Source organism: Carassius gibelio, chromosome A3 (assembly GCF_023724105.1).
Source record: "Carassius gibelio isolate Cgi1373 ecotype wild population from Czech Republic chromosome A3, carGib1.2-hapl.c, whole genome shotgun sequence".
Taxonomy (NCBI): Eukaryota; Metazoa; Chordata; class Actinopteri; order Cypriniformes; family Cyprinidae; genus Carassius; species Carassius gibelio.
The window spans coordinates 133450-148544 of NC_068373.1; the positions used below are offsets into that span (position 1 = coordinate 133450).

General features: G+C 38.6%; 14 pseudogenes; all 14 read left to right on the top strand.

Moving 5' to 3' along the window:
- Positions 1-52: 52 nt before the first annotated feature.
- LOC127962232 (uncharacterized) lies at positions 53-171 on the top strand (annotated as a pseudogene).
- Positions 172-1565: 1394 nt separating this feature from the next.
- On the top strand, positions 1566-1684 carry LOC127959994 (uncharacterized; annotated as a pseudogene).
- A 369-nt stretch (positions 1685-2053) lies between these two features.
- On the top strand, positions 2054-2172 carry LOC127964666 (uncharacterized; annotated as a pseudogene).
- Positions 2173-3567: 1395 nt separating this feature from the next.
- Positions 3568-3686, top strand: LOC127960000 (uncharacterized; annotated as a pseudogene).
- A 368-nt stretch (positions 3687-4054) lies between these two features.
- LOC127964668 (uncharacterized) lies at positions 4055-4173 on the top strand (annotated as a pseudogene).
- A 1406-nt stretch (positions 4174-5579) lies between these two features.
- LOC127958380 (uncharacterized) lies at positions 5580-5698 on the top strand (annotated as a pseudogene).
- A 370-nt stretch (positions 5699-6068) lies between these two features.
- Positions 6069-6187, top strand: LOC127962236 (uncharacterized; annotated as a pseudogene).
- Positions 6188-7581: 1394 nt separating this feature from the next.
- LOC127960005 (uncharacterized) lies at positions 7582-7700 on the top strand (annotated as a pseudogene).
- A 1616-nt stretch (positions 7701-9316) lies between these two features.
- On the top strand, positions 9317-9435 carry LOC127958386 (uncharacterized; annotated as a pseudogene).
- Positions 9436-9805: 370 nt separating this feature from the next.
- On the top strand, positions 9806-9924 carry LOC127961457 (uncharacterized; annotated as a pseudogene).
- Positions 9925-11314: 1390 nt separating this feature from the next.
- LOC127960007 (uncharacterized) lies at positions 11315-11433 on the top strand (annotated as a pseudogene).
- Positions 11434-11802: 369 nt separating this feature from the next.
- On the top strand, positions 11803-11921 carry LOC127964676 (uncharacterized; annotated as a pseudogene).
- Positions 11922-13314: 1393 nt separating this feature from the next.
- On the top strand, positions 13315-13433 carry LOC127960014 (uncharacterized; annotated as a pseudogene).
- Positions 13434-13801: 368 nt separating this feature from the next.
- Positions 13802-13920, top strand: LOC127964680 (uncharacterized; annotated as a pseudogene).
- Positions 13921-15095: the final 1175 nt, after the last annotated feature.

Here is a 15095-nt window from a genome sequence, read left to right on the forward strand (position 1 = left end):
CGGCGATTAGATTGACTGATCTTTAAATAGCTCTCTCTTTGCAGCAGTCTTCGCTTATGGCTATACCACCCTGGCTATGCCAGATCATGTCTGAGCTCGGAAGCTAAGCAGGTTTGGGCCTGGTTAGTAGTTGGATGGGAGACCCCCTGGTAATACCAGTTGCTTTAAGATTTTTGTAAATTTTTCACAAATTATATAATAATCTTGAAAAAAAAAAGAGTGAATGCCCAATCTTTGAATCTTAGCAGTCATTGACCTGTGTAGTGTTTGGATGGGAGACCCCCTGGTTATACCAGGTGCTCTAATATTATTGGAAATTTATTACTAATTATATAATAATCTTAAAAAAAAAGAGCCAATGCCGATCTCTTAATCTTAGCAGGTATTGGCCTGGTTAGTGCTTGGATGGGAGACCGCCTCGGAATACCATGTGCTGTAAGCTTTTGGATTTTCATTCCTACTTATATAATGTATGGGCGATTTGATTGGCTGATCTTTAAATAGTCTTCTCTTTGCAGTATCCTTCGCTTGCGACCGTAACAACCTGGCTATGCCTGATCTCGTCTGCTCTCGGAAGCTAAGCAGGTTTGGTCCTGTATAATGTACCGGCGATTAGATTGGCTGATCTTTAAATAGCTCTCTCTTTGCAGCAGTCTTCGCTTATGGCCATTCCACCCTGGCTATGCCAGATCATGTCTGAGCTCGGAAACTAAGCAGGTTTCGGCCTGGTTAGTAATTGGATGGCAGACCCCCTGGTAATACCAGTTGCTTTAAGATTTTTGGAAATTTTTCACAAATTATATAATAATCTTGCAAGAAAAAAAGAAAGGAGTCAATGCCCCATATCTGAATCTTAGCAGGTATGGGCCTGGTTAGTAATTGGATGGGAGACACCCTGGTAATACCAGTTGCTTTAAGATTTTTGGAAATTTTTCACCAATTATATAATAATCTTGAAAAAAAAAAAAAAAGTCAATGCCCGATCTCTGAATAATAGCAGGTTTTGCCTGGTTAGTACTTGGATGGAAGACGGCCGGGAAATACCAGTTGCTGTAATATTTTTGGCAATTTTTACTAATTACATAATAATCTTGCAACAAAAAAAAAAAAAAAAAAAGAGTAAATGCCCAATCTTTGAATCTTAGGAGGTATGGACCTGTTTAGTGCTTGGATGGGAGACCGCCTCGGAATACCAGTTGCTGTAATATTTTTGGAAATTTGTACTAATTATATAATTATCTTGAAACAAAAAGAGTCAATGCCCAATCTTTGAATCTTAGCAGCTATGGACCTGTTTAGTGTTTGGATGGGAGACCGCCTCGGAAAACCAGGTGCTCTAATATTATTGGAAATTTATTACTAATTATATAATAATCTTTAAAAAAAAAAAAAAAAAAAAAAAAAGAGTCAATGCCCGATCTCTTAATCTTAGCAGGTATTGGCCTGGTTAGTGCTTGGATGGGAGACCGCCTGGGAATACCAGGTGCTTTAAGCTTTAGGGTTTTCTTTCCTACTTATATTAGATTGGCTGATCTTTAAATAGCTCTCTCTTTGCAGCAGTCTTCGCTTATGGCCATACCACCCTGTCTATGCCAGATCATGTCTGAGCTCGGAAGCTAAGCAGGTTTGGGCCTGGTTAGTAATTGGATGGGAGACCCCCTGGTAATACCAGTTGCTTTAAGATTTTTGTAAATTTTTCACAAATTATATAATAATCTTGAAAAAAAAAAGAGTCAATGCCCATTCTTTGAATCTTAGCAGTCATGGACCTGTTTAGTGTCTGGATGGGAGACCGCCTCGGAATACCAGGTGCTCTAATATTATTGGAAATTTATTACTAATTATATAATAATCTTAAAAAAAAAAAAAAAAAAAAAAGAGTCAATGCCCGATCTCTTAATCTTAGCAGGTATTGGCCTGGTTAGTGCTTGGATGGGAGACCGCCTGGGAATACCAGGTGCTTTAAGCTTTAGGGTTTTCTTTCCTACTTATATAATGTACCGGCGATTAGATTGACTGATCTTTAAATAGCTCTCTCTTTGCAGCAGTCTTCGCTTATGGCCATACCACCCTGGCTATGCCAGATCATGTCTGAGCTCGGAAGCTAAGCAGGTTTGGGCCTGGTTAGTAATTGGATGGGAGACCCCCTGGTAATACCAGTTGCTTTAAGATTTTTGTAAATTTTTCACAAATTATATAATAATCTTGAAAAAAAAAAGAGTGAATGCCCATTCTTTGAATCTTAGCAGTCATTGACCTGTGTAGTGTTTGGATGGGAGACCCCCTGGTAATACCAGGTGCTCTAATATTATTGGAAATTTATTACTAATTATATAATAATCTTAAAAAAAAGAGCCAATGCCGATCTCTTAATCTTAGCAGGTATTGGCCTGGTTAGTGCTTGGATGGGAGACCGCCTCGGAATACCATGTGCTGTAAGCTTTTGGATTTTCATTCCTACTTATATAATGTATGGGCGATTTGATTGGCTGATCTTTAAATAGTCTTCTCTTTGCAGTATCCTTCGCTTGCGACCGTAACAACCTGGCTATGCCTGATCTCGTCTGCTCTCGGAAGCTAAGCAGGTTTGGTCCTGTATAATGTACCGGCGATTAGATTGGCTGATCTTTAAATAGCTCTCTCTTTGCAGCAGTCTTCGCTTATGGCCATTCCACCCTGGCTATGCCAGATCATGTCTGAGCTCGGAAACTAAGCAGGTTTCGGCCTGGTTAGTAATTGGATGGCAGACCCCCTGGTAATACCAGTTGCTTTAAGATTTTTGGAAATTTTTCACAAATTATATAATAATCTTGCAAGAAAAAAAGAAAGGAGTCAATGCCCCATATCTGAATCTTAGCAGGTATGGGCCTGGTTAGTAATTGGATGGGAGACACCCTGGTAATACCAGTTGCTTTAAGATTTTTGGAAATTTTTCACCAATTATATAATAATCTTGAAAAAAAAAAAAAAAGTCAATGCCCGATCTCTGAATAATAGCAGGTTTTGCCTGGTTAGTACTTGGATGGAAGACGGCCGGGAAATACCAGTTGCTGTAATATTTTTGGCAATTTTTACTAATTACATAATAATCTTGCAACAAAAAAAAAAAAAAAAAAAGAGTAAATGCCCAATCTTTGAATCTTAGGAGGTATGGACCTGTTTAGTGCTTGGATGGGAGACCGCCTCGGAATACCAGTTGCTGTAATATTTTTGGAAATTTGTACTAATTATATAATTATCTCGAAACAAAAAGAGTCAATGCCCAATCTTTGAATCTTAGCAGCTATGGACCTGTTTAGTGTTTGGATGGGAGACCGCCTCGGAAAACCAGGTGCTCTAATATTATTGGAAATTTATTACTAATTATATAATAATCTTTAAAAAAAAAAAAAAAAAAAAAAAAAAAGAGTCAATGCCCGATCTCTTAATCTTAGCAGGTATTGGCCTGGTTAGTGCTTGGATGGGAGACCGCCTGGGAATACCAGGTGCTTTAAGCTTTAGGGTTTTCTTTCCTACTTATATTAGATTGGCTGATCTTTAAATAGCTCTCTCTTTGCAGCAGTCTTCGCTTATGGCCATACCACCCTGTCTATGCCAGATCATGTCTGAGCTCGGAAGCTAAGCAGGTTTGGGCCTGGTTAGTAATTGGATGGGAGACCCCCTGGTAATACCAGTTGCTTTAAGATTTTTGTAAATTTTTCACAAATTATATAATAATCTTGAAAAAAAAAAGAGTCAATGCCCATTCTTTGAATCTTAGCAGTCATGGACCTGTTTAGTGTCTGGATGGGAGACCGCCTCGGAATACCAGGTGCTCTAATATTATTGGAAATTTATTACTAATTATATAATAATCTTAAAAAAAAAAAAAAAAAAAAAGAGTCAATGCCCGATCTCTTAATCTTAGCAGGTATTGGCCTGGTTAGTGCTTGGATGGGAGACCGCCTGGGAATACCAGGTGCTTTAAGCTTTAGGGTTTTCTTTCCTACTTATATAATGTACCGGCGATTAGATTGACTGATCTTTAAATAGCTCTCTCTTTGCAGCAGTCTTCGCTTATGGCCATACCACCCTGGCTATGCCAGATCATGTCTGAGCTCGGAAGCTAAGCAGGTTTGGGCCTGGTTAGTAATTGGATGGGAGACCCCCTGGTAATACCAGTTGCTTTAAGATTTTTGTAAATTTTTCACAAATTATATAATAATCTTGAAAAAAAAAGAGTGAATGCCCATTCTTTGAATCTTAGCAGTCATTGACCTGTGTAGTGTTTGGATGGGAGACCCCCTGGTAATACCAGGTGCTCTAATATTATTGGAAATTTATTACTAATTATATAATAATCTTAAAAAAAAAGAGCCAATGCCCGATCTCTTAATCTTAGCAGGTATTGGCCTGGTTAGTGCTTGGATGGGAGACCGCCTCGGAATACCAGGTGCTGTAAGCTTTTGGATTTTCATTCCTACTTATATAATGTATGGGCGATTTGATTGGCTGATCTTTAAATAGTCTTCTCTTTGCAGTATCCTTCGCTTGCGACCGTAACAACCTGGCTATGCCTGATCTCGTCTGCTCTCGGAAGCTAAGCAGGTTTGGTCCTGTATAATGTACCGGCGATTAGATTGGCTGATCTTTAAAATAGCTCTCTCTTTGCAGCAGTCTTCGCTTATGGCCATTCCACCCTGGCTATGCCAGATCATGTCTGAGCTCGGAAACTAAGCAGGTTTCGGCCTGGTTAGTAATTGGATGGCAGACCCCCTGGTAATACCAGTTGCTTTAAGATTTTGGGAAATTTTTCACAAATTATATAATAATCTTGCAAGAAAAAAAGAAAGGAGTCAATGCCCCATATCTGAATCTTAGCATGTATGGGCCTGGTTAGTAATTGGATGGGAGACACCCTGGTAATACCAGTTGCTTTAAGATTTTTGGAAATTTTTCACAAATTATATAATAATCTTGAAAAAAAAAAAAAAAAGTCAATGCCCGATCTCTGAATAATAGCAGGTTTTGCCTGGTTAGTACTTGGATGGAAGACGGCCGGGAAATACCAGTTGCTGTAATATTTTTGGCAATTTTTACTAATTACATAATAATCTTGCAACAACAAAAAAAAAAAAAAGAGTAAATGCCCAATCTTTGAATCTTAGGAGGTATGGACCTGTTTAGTGCTTGGATGGGAGACCGCCTCGGAATACCAGTTGCTGTAATATTTTTGGAAATTTGTACTAATTATATAATTATCTTGAAACAAAAAGAGTCAATGCCCAATCTTTGAATCTTAGCAGCTATGGACCTGTTTAGTGTTTGGATGGGAGACCGCCTCGGAAAACCAGGTGCTCTAATATTATTGGAAATTCATTACTAATTATATAATAATCTTTAAAAAAAAAAAAAAAAAAAAAAAGAGTCAATGCCCGATCTCTTAATCTTAGCAGGTATTGGCCTGGTTAGTGCTTGGATGGGAGACCGCCTGGGAATACCAGGTGCTTTAAGCTTTAGGGTTTTCTTTCCTACTTATATAATGTACCGGCGATTAGATTGGCTGATCTTTAAATAGCTCTCTCTTTGCAGCAGTGTTCGCTTATGGCCATACCACCCTGGCTATGCCAGATCATGTCTGAGCTCGGAAGCTAAGCAGGTTTGGGCCTGGTTAGTAATTGGATGGGAGACCCCCTGGTAATACCAGTTGCTCTAAGATTTTTGTAAATTTTTCACAAATTATATAATAATCTTGAAAAAAAAAAGAGTCAATGCCCATTCTTTGAATCTTAGCAGTCATGGACCTGTTTAGTGTCTGGATGGGAGACCGCCTCGGAATACCAGGTGCTCTAATATTATTGGAAATGTATTACTAATTATATAATAATCTTAAAAAAAAAAAAAAAAAAAAAAAGAGTCAATGCCCGATCTCTTAATCTTAGCAGGTATTGGCCTGGTTAGTGCTTGGATGGGAGACCGCCTGGGAATACCAGGTGCTTTAAGCTTTAGGGTTTTCTTTCCTACTTATATAATGTACCGGCGATTAGATTGACTGATCTTTAAATAGCTCTCTCTTTGCAGCAGTCTTCGCTTATGGCTATACCACCCTGGCTATGCCAGATCATGTCTGAGCTCGGAAGCTAAGCAGGTTTGGGCCTGGTTAGTAGTTGGATGGGAGACCCCCTGGTAATACCAGTTGCTTTAAGATTTTTGTAAATTTTTCACAAATTATATAATAATCTTGAAAAAAAAAAGAGTGAATGCCCAATCTTTGAATCTTAGCAGTCATTGACCTGTGTAGTGTTTGGATGGGAGACCCCCTGGTAATACCAGGTGCTCTAATATTATTGGAAATTTATTACTAATTATATAATAATCTTAAAAAAAAAGAGCCAATGCCGATCTCTTAATCTTAGCAGGTATTGGCCTGGTTAGTGCTTGGATGGGAGACCGCCTCGGAATACCATGTGCTGTAAGCTTTTGGATTTTCATTCCTACTTATATAATGTATGGGCGATTTGATTGGCTGATCTTTAAATAGTCTTCTCTTTGCAGTATCCTTCGCTTGCGACCGTAACAACCTGGCTATGCCTGATCTCGTCTGCTCTCGGAAGCTAAGCAGGTTTGGTCCTGTATAATGTACCGGCGATTAGATTGGCTGATCTTTAAATAGCTCTCTCTTTGCAGCAGTCTTCGCTTATGGCCATTCCACCCTGGCTATGCCAGATCATGTCTGAGCTCGGAAACTAAGCAGGTTTCGGCCTGGTTAGTAATTGGATGGCAGACCCCCTGGTAATACCAGTTGCTTTAAGATTTTTGGAAATTTTTCACAAATTATATAATAATCTTGCAAGAAAAAAAGAAAGGAGTCAATGCCCCATATCTGAATCTTAGCAAGTATGGGCCTGGTTAGTAATTGGATGGGAGACACCCTGGTAATACCAGTTGCTTTAAGATTTTTGGAAATTTTTCACCAATTATATAATAATCTTGAAAAAAAAAAAAAAAAGTCAATGCCCGATCTCTGAATAATAGCAGGTTTTGCCTGGTTAGTACTTGGATGGAAGACGGCCGGGAAATACCAGTTGCTGTAATATTTTTGGCAATTTTTACTAATTACATAATAATCTTGCAACAAAAAAAAAAAAAAAAAAGAGTAAATGCCCAATCTTTGAATCTTAGGAGGTATGGACCTGTTTAGTGCTTGGATGGGAGACCGCCTCGGAATACCAGTTGCTGTAATATTTTTGGAAATTTGTACTAATTATATAATTATCTTGAAACAAAAAGAGTCAATGCCCAATCTTTGAATCTTAGCAGCTATGGACCTGTTTAGTGTTTGGATGGGAGACCGCCTCGGAAAACCAGGTGCTCTAATATTATTGGAAATTTATTACTAATTATATAATAATCTTTAAAAAAAAAAAAAAAAAAAAAAAAAGAGTCAATGCCCGATCTCTTAATCTTAGCAGGTATTGGCCTGGTTAGTGCTTGGATGGGAGACCGCCTGGGAATACCAGGTGCTTTAAGCTTTAGGGTTTTCTTTCCTACTTATATTAGATTGGCTGATCTTTAAATAGCTCTCTCTTTGCAGCAGTCTTCGCTTATGGCCATACCACCCTGTCTATGCCAGATCATGTCTGAGCTCGGAAGCTAAGCAGGTTTGGGCCTGGTTAGTAATTGGATGGGAGACCCCCTGGTAATACCAGTTGCTTTAAGATTTTTGTAAATTTTTCACAAATTATATAATAATCTTGAAAAAAAAAAGAGTCAATGCCCATTCTTTGAATCTTAGCAGTCATGGACCTGTTTAGTGTCTGGATGGGAGACCGCCTCGGAATACCAGGTGCTTTAAGCTTTAGGGTTTTCTTTCCTACTTATATAATGTACCGGCGATTAGATTGACTGATCTTTAAATAGCTCTCTCTTTGCAGCAGTCTTCGCTTATGGCCATACCACCCTGGCTATGCCAGATCATGTCTGAATGCCCATTCTTTGAATCTTAGCAGTCATTGACCTGTGTAGTGTTTGGATGGGAGACCCCCTGGTAATACCAGGTGCTCTAATATTATTGGAAATTTATTACTAATTATATAATAATCTTAAAAAAAAAGAGCCAATGCCCGATCTCTTAATCTTAGCAGGTATTGGCCTGGTTAGTGCTTGGATGGGAGACCGCCTCGGAATACCAGGTGCTGTAAGCTTTTGGATTTTCATTCCTACTTATATAATGTATGGGCGATTTGATTGGCTGATCTTTAAATAGTCTTCTCTTTGCAGTATCCTTCGCTTGCGACCGTAACAACCTGGCTATGCCTGATCTCGTCTGCTCTCGGAAGCTAAGCAGGTTTGGTCCTGTATAATGTACCGGCGATTAGATTGGCTGATCTTTAAATAGCTCTCTCTTTGCAGCAGTCTTCGCTTATGGCCATTCCACCCTGGCTATGCCAGATCATGTCTGAGCTCGGAAACTAAGCAGGTTTCGGCCTGGTTAGTAATTGGATGGCAGACCCCCTGGTAATACCAGTTGCTTTAAGATTTTGGGAAGTTTTTCACAAATTATATAATAATCTTGCAAGAAAAAAAGAAAGGAGTCAATGCCCCATATCTGAATCTTAGCATGTATGGGCCTGGTTAGTAATTGGATGGGAGACACCCTGGTAATACCAGTTGCTTTAAGATTTTTGGAAATTTTTCACAAATTATATAATAATCTTGAAAAAAAAAAAAAAAAGTCAATGCCCGATCTCTGAATAATAGCAGGTTTTGCCTGGTTAGTACTTGGATGGAAGACGGCCGGGAAATACCAGTTGCTGTAATATTTTTGGCAATTTTTACTAATTACATAATAATCTTGCAACAACAAAAAAAAAAAAAGAGTAAATGCCCAATCTTTGAATCTTAGGAGGTATGGACCTGTTTAGTGCTTGGATGGGAGACCGCCTCGGAATACCAGTTGCTGTAATATTTTTGGAAATTTGTACTAATTATATAATTATCTTGAAACAAAAAGAGTCAATGCCCAATCTTTGAATCTTAGCAGCTATGGACCTGTTTAGTGTTTGGATGGGAGACCGCCTCGGAAAACCAGGTGCTCTAATATTATTGGAAATTCATTACTAATTATATAATAATCTTTAAAAAAAAAAAAAAAAAAAAAAAGAGTCAATGCCCGATCTCTTAATCTTAGCAGGTATTGGCCTGGTTAGTGCTTGGATGGGAGACCGCCTGGGAATACCAGGTGCTTTAAGCTTTAGGGTTTTCTTTCCTACTTATATAATGTACCGGCGATTAGATTGGCTGATCTTTAAATAGCTCTCTCTTTGCAGCAGTGTTCGCTTATGGCCATACCACCCTGGCTATGCCAGATCATGTCTGAGCTCGGAAGCTAAGCAGGTTTGGGCCTGGTTAGTAATTGGATGGGAGACCCCCTGGTAATACCAGTTGCTCTAAGATTTTTGTAAATTTTTCACAAATTATATAATAATCTTGAAAAAAAAAAGAGTCAATGCCCATTCTTTGAATCTTAGCAGTCATGGACCTGTTTAGTGTCTGGATGGGAGACCGCCTCGGAATACCAGGTGCTCTAATATTATTGGAAATGTATTACTAATTATATAATAATCTTAAAAAAAAAAAAAAAAAAAAAAAGAGTCAATGCCCGATCTCTTAATCTTAGCAGGTATTGGCCTGGTTAGTGCTTGGATGGGAGACCGCCTGGGAATACCAGGTGCTTTAAGCTTTAGGGTTTTCTTTCCTACTTATATAATGTACCGGCGATTAGATTGACTGATCTTTAAATAGCTCTCTCTTTGCAGCAGTCTTCGCTTATGGCTATACCACCCTGGCTATGCCAGATCATGTCTGAGCTCGGAAGCTAAGCAGGTTTGGGCCTGGTTAGTAATTGGATGGGAGACCCCCTGGTAATACCAGTTGCTTTAAGATTTTTGTAAATTTTTCACAAATTATATAATAATCTTGAAAAAAAAAGAGTGAATGCCCAATCTTTGAATCTTAGCAGTCATTGACCTGTGTAGTGTTTGGATGGGAGACCCCCTGGTAATACCAGGTGCTCTAATATTATTGGAAATTTATTACTAATTATATAATAATCTTAAAAAAAAAGAGCCAATGCCGATCTCTTAATCTTAGCAGGTATTGGCCTGGTTAGTGCTTGGATGGGAGACCGCCTCGGAATACCATGTGCTGTAAGCTTTTGGATTTTCATTCCTACTTATATAATGTATGGGCGATTTGATTGGCTGATCTTTAAATAGTCTTCTCTTTGCAGTATCCTTCGCTTGCGACCGTAACAACCTGGCTATGCCTGATCTCGTCTGCTCTCGGAAGCTAAGCAGGTTTGGTCCTGTATAATGTACCGGCGATTAGATTGGCTGATCTTTAAATAGCTCTCTCTTTGCAGCAGTCTTCGCTTATGGCCATTCCACCCTGGCTATGCCAGATCATGTCTGAGCTCGGAAACTAAGCAGGTTTCGGCCTGGTTAGTAATTGGATGGCAGACCCCCTGGTAATACCAGTTGCTTTAAGATTTTGGGAAATTTTTCACAAATTATATAATAATCTTGCAAGAAAAAAAGAAAGGAGTCAATGCCCCATATCTGAATCTTAGCATGTATGGGCCTGGTTAGTAATTGGATGGGAGACACCCTGGTAATACCAGTTGCTTTAAGATTTTTGGAAATTTTTCACAAATTATATAATAATCTTGAAAAAAAAAAAAAAAAGTCAATGCCCGATCTCTGAATAATAGCAGGTTTTGCCTGGTTAGTACTTGGATGGAAGACGGCCGGGAAATACCAGTTGCTGTAATATTTTTGGCAATTTTTACTAATTACATAATAATCTTGCAACAACAAAAAAAAAAAAAAGAGTAAATGCCCAATCTTTGAATCTTAGGAGGTATGGACCTGTTTAGTGCTTGGATGGGAGACCGCCTCGGAATACCAGTTGCTGTAATATTTTTGGAAATTTGTACTAATTATATAATTATCTTGAAACAAAAAGAGTCAATGCCCAATCTTTGAATCTTAGCAGCTATGGACCTGTTTAGTGTTTGGATGGGAGACCGCCTCGGAAAACCAGGTGCTCTAATATTATTGGAAATTCATTACTAATTATATAATAATCTTTAAAAAAAAAAAAAAAAAAAAAAAGAGTCAATGCCCGATCTCTTAATCTTAGCAGGTATTGGCCTGGTTAGTGCTTGGATGGGAGACCGCCTGGGAATACCAGGTGCTTTAAGCTTTAGGGTTTTCTTTCCTACTTATATTAGATTGGCTGATCTTTAAATAGCTCTCTCTTTGCAGCAGTCTTCGCTTATGGCCATACCACCCTGTCTATGCCAGATCATGTCTGAGCTCGGAAGCTAAGCAGGTTTGGGCCTGGTTAGTAATTGGATGGGAGACCCCCTGGTAATACCAGTTGCTTTAAGATTTTTGTAAATTTTTCACAAATTATATAATAATCTTGAAAAAAAAAAGAGTCAATGCCCATTCTTTGAATCTTAGCAGTCATGGACCTGTTTAGTGTCTGGATGGGAGACCGCCTCGGAATACCAGGTGCTCTAATATTATTGGAAATTTATTACTAATTATATAATAATCTTAAAAAAAAAAAAAAAAAAAAAAGAGTCAATGCCCGATCTCTTAATCTTAGCAGGTATTGGCCTGGTTAGTGCTTGGATGGGAGACCGCCTGGGAATACCAGGTGCTTTAAGCTTTAGGGTTTTCTTTCCTACTTATATAATGTACCGGCGATTAGATTGACTGATCTTTAAATAGCTCTCTCTTTGCAGCAGTCTTCGCTTATGGCCATACCACCCTGGCTATGCCAGATCATGTCTGAGCTCGGAAGCTAAGCAGGTTTGGGCCTGGTTAGTAATTGGATGGGAGACCCCCTGGTAATACCAGTTGCTTTAAGATTTTTGTAAATTTTTCACAAATTATATAATAATCTTGAAAAAAAAAAGAGTGAATGCCCATTCTTTGAATCTTAGCAGTCATTGACCTGTGTAGTGTTTGGATGGGAGACCCCCTGGTAATACCAGGTGCTCTAATATTATTGGAAATTTATTACTAATTATATAATAATCTTAAAAAAAAGAGCCAATGCCGATCTCTTAATCTTAGCAGGTATTGGCCTGGTTAGTGCTTGGATGGGAGACCGCCTCGGAATACCATGTGCTGTAAGCTTTTGGATTTTCATTCCTACTTATATAATGTATGGGCGATTTGATTGGCTGATCTTTAAATAGTCTTCTCTTTGCAGTATCCTTCGCTTGCGACCGTAACAACCTGGCTATGCCTGATCTCGTCTGCTCTCGGAAGCTAAGCAGGTTTGGTCCTGTATAATGTACCGGCGATTAGATTGGCTGATCTTTAAATAGCTCTCTCTTTGCAGCAGTCTTCGCTTATGGCCATTCCACCCTGGCTATGCCAGATCATGTCTGAGCTCGGAAACTAAGCAGGTTTCGGCCTGGTTAGTAATTGGATGGCAGACCCCCTGGTAATACCAGTTGCTTTAAGATTTTTGGAAATTTTTCACAAATTATATAATAATCTTGCAAGAAAAAAAGAAAGGAGTCAATGCCCCATATCTGAATCTTAGCAGGTATGGGCCTGGTTAGTAATTGGATGGGAGACACCCTGGTAATACCAGTTGCTTTAAGATTTTTGGAAATTTTTCACCAATTATATAATAATCTTGAAAAAAAAAAAAAAAGTCAATGCCCGATCTCTGAATAATAGCAGGTTTTGCCTGGTTAGTACTTGGATGGAAGACGGCCGGGAAATACCAGTTGCTGTAATATTTTTGGCAATTTTTACTAATTACATAATAATCTTGCAACAAAAAAAAAAAAAAAAAAAGAGTAAATGCCCAATCTTTGAATCTTAGGAGGTATGGACCTGTTTAGTGCTTGGATGGGAGACCGCCTCGGAATACCAGTTGCTGTAATATTTTTGGAAATTTGTACTAATTATATAATTATCTCGAAACAAAAAGAGTCAATGCCCAATCTTTGAATCTTAGCAGCTATGGACCTGTTTAGTGTTTGGATGGGAGACCGCCTCGGAAAACCAGGTGCTCTAATATTATTGGAAATTTATTACTAATTATATAATAATCTTTAAAAAAAAAAAAAAAAAAAAAAAAAGAGTCAATGCCCGATCTCTTAATCTTAGCAGGTATTGGCCTGGTTAGTGCTTGGATGGGAGACCGCCTGGGAATACCAGGTGCTTTAAGCTTTAGGGTTTTCTTTCCTACTTATATTAGATTGGCTGATCTTTAAATAGCTCTCTCTTTGCAGCAGTCTTCGCTTATGGCCATACCACCCTGTCTATGCCAGATCATGTCTGAGCTCGGAAGCTAAGCAGGTTTGGGCCTGGTTAGTAATTGGATGGGAGACCCCCTGGTAATACCAGTTGCTTTAAGATTTTTGTAAATTTTTCACAAATTATATAATAATCTTGAAAAAAAAAAGAGTCAATGCCCATTCTTTGAATCTTAGCAGTCATGGACCTGTTTAGTGTCTGGATGGGAGACCGCCTCGGAATACCAGGTGCTCTAATATTATTGGAAATTTATTACTAATTATATAATAATCTTAAAAAAAAAAAAAAAAAAAAAGAGTCAATGCCCGATCTCTTAATCTTAGCAGGTATTGGCCTGGTTAGTGCTTGGATGGGAGACCGCCTGGGAATACCAGGTGCTTTAAGCTTTAGGGTTTTCTTTCCTACTTATATAATGTACCGGCGATTAGATTGACTGATCTTTAAATAGCTCTCTCTTTGCAGCAGTCTTCGCTTATGGCCATACCACCCTGGCTATGCCAGATCATGTCTGAGCTCGGAAGCTAAGCAGGTTTGGGCCTGGTTAGTAATTGGATGGGAGACCCCCTGGTAATACCAGTTGCTTTAAGATTTTTGTAAATTTTTCACAAATTATATAATAATCTTGAAAAAAAAAAGAGTGAATGCCCATTCTTTGAATCTTAGCAGTCATTGACCTGTGTAGTGTTTGGATGGGAGACCCCCTGGTAATACCAGGTGCTCTAATATTATTGGAAATTTATTACTAATTATATAATAATCTTAAAAAAAAAGAGCCAATGCCCGATCTCTTAATCTTAGCAGGTATTGGCCTGGTTAGTGCTTGGATGGGAGACCGCCTCGGAATACCAGGTGCTGTAAGCTTTTGGATTTTCATTCCTACTTATATAATGTATGGGCGATTTGATTGGCTGATCTTTAAATAGTCTTCTCTTTGCAGTATCCTTCGCTTGCGACCGTAACAACCTGGCTATGCCTGATCTCGTCTGCTCTCGGAAGCTAAGCAGGTTTGGTCCTGTATAATGTACCGGCGATTAGATTGGCTGATCTTTAAATAGCTCTCTCTTTGCAGCAGTCTTCGCTTATGGCCATTCCACCCTGGCTATGCCAGATCATGTCTGAGCTCGGAAACTAAGCAGGTTTCGGCCTGGTTAGTAATTGGATGGCAGACCCCCTGGTAATACCAGTTGCTTTAAGATTTTGGGAAATTTTTCACAAATTATATAATAATCTTGCAAGAAAAAAAGAAAGGAGTCAATGCCCCATATCTGAATCTTAGCATGTATGGGCCTGGTTAGTAATTGGATGGGAGACACCCTGGTAATACCAGTTGCTTTAAGATTTTTGGAAATTTTTCACAAATTATATAATAATCTTGAAAAAAAAAAAAAAAAGTCAATGCCCGATCTCTGAATAATAGCAGGTTTTGCCTGGTTAGTACTTGGATGGAAGACGGCCGGGAAATACCAGTTGCTGTAATATTTTTGGCAATTTTTACTAATTACATAATAATCTTGCAACAACAAAAAAAAAAAAAAGAGTAAATGCCCAATCTTTGAATCTTAGGAGGTATGGACCTGTTTAGTGCTTGGATGGGAGACCGCCTCGGAATACCAGTTGCTGTAATATTTTTGGAAATTTGTACTAATTATATAATTATCTTGAAACAAAAAGAGTCAATGCCCAATCTTTGAATCTTAGCAGCTATGGACCTGTTTAGTGTTTGGATGGGAGACCGCCTCGGAAAACCAGGTGCTCTAATATTAT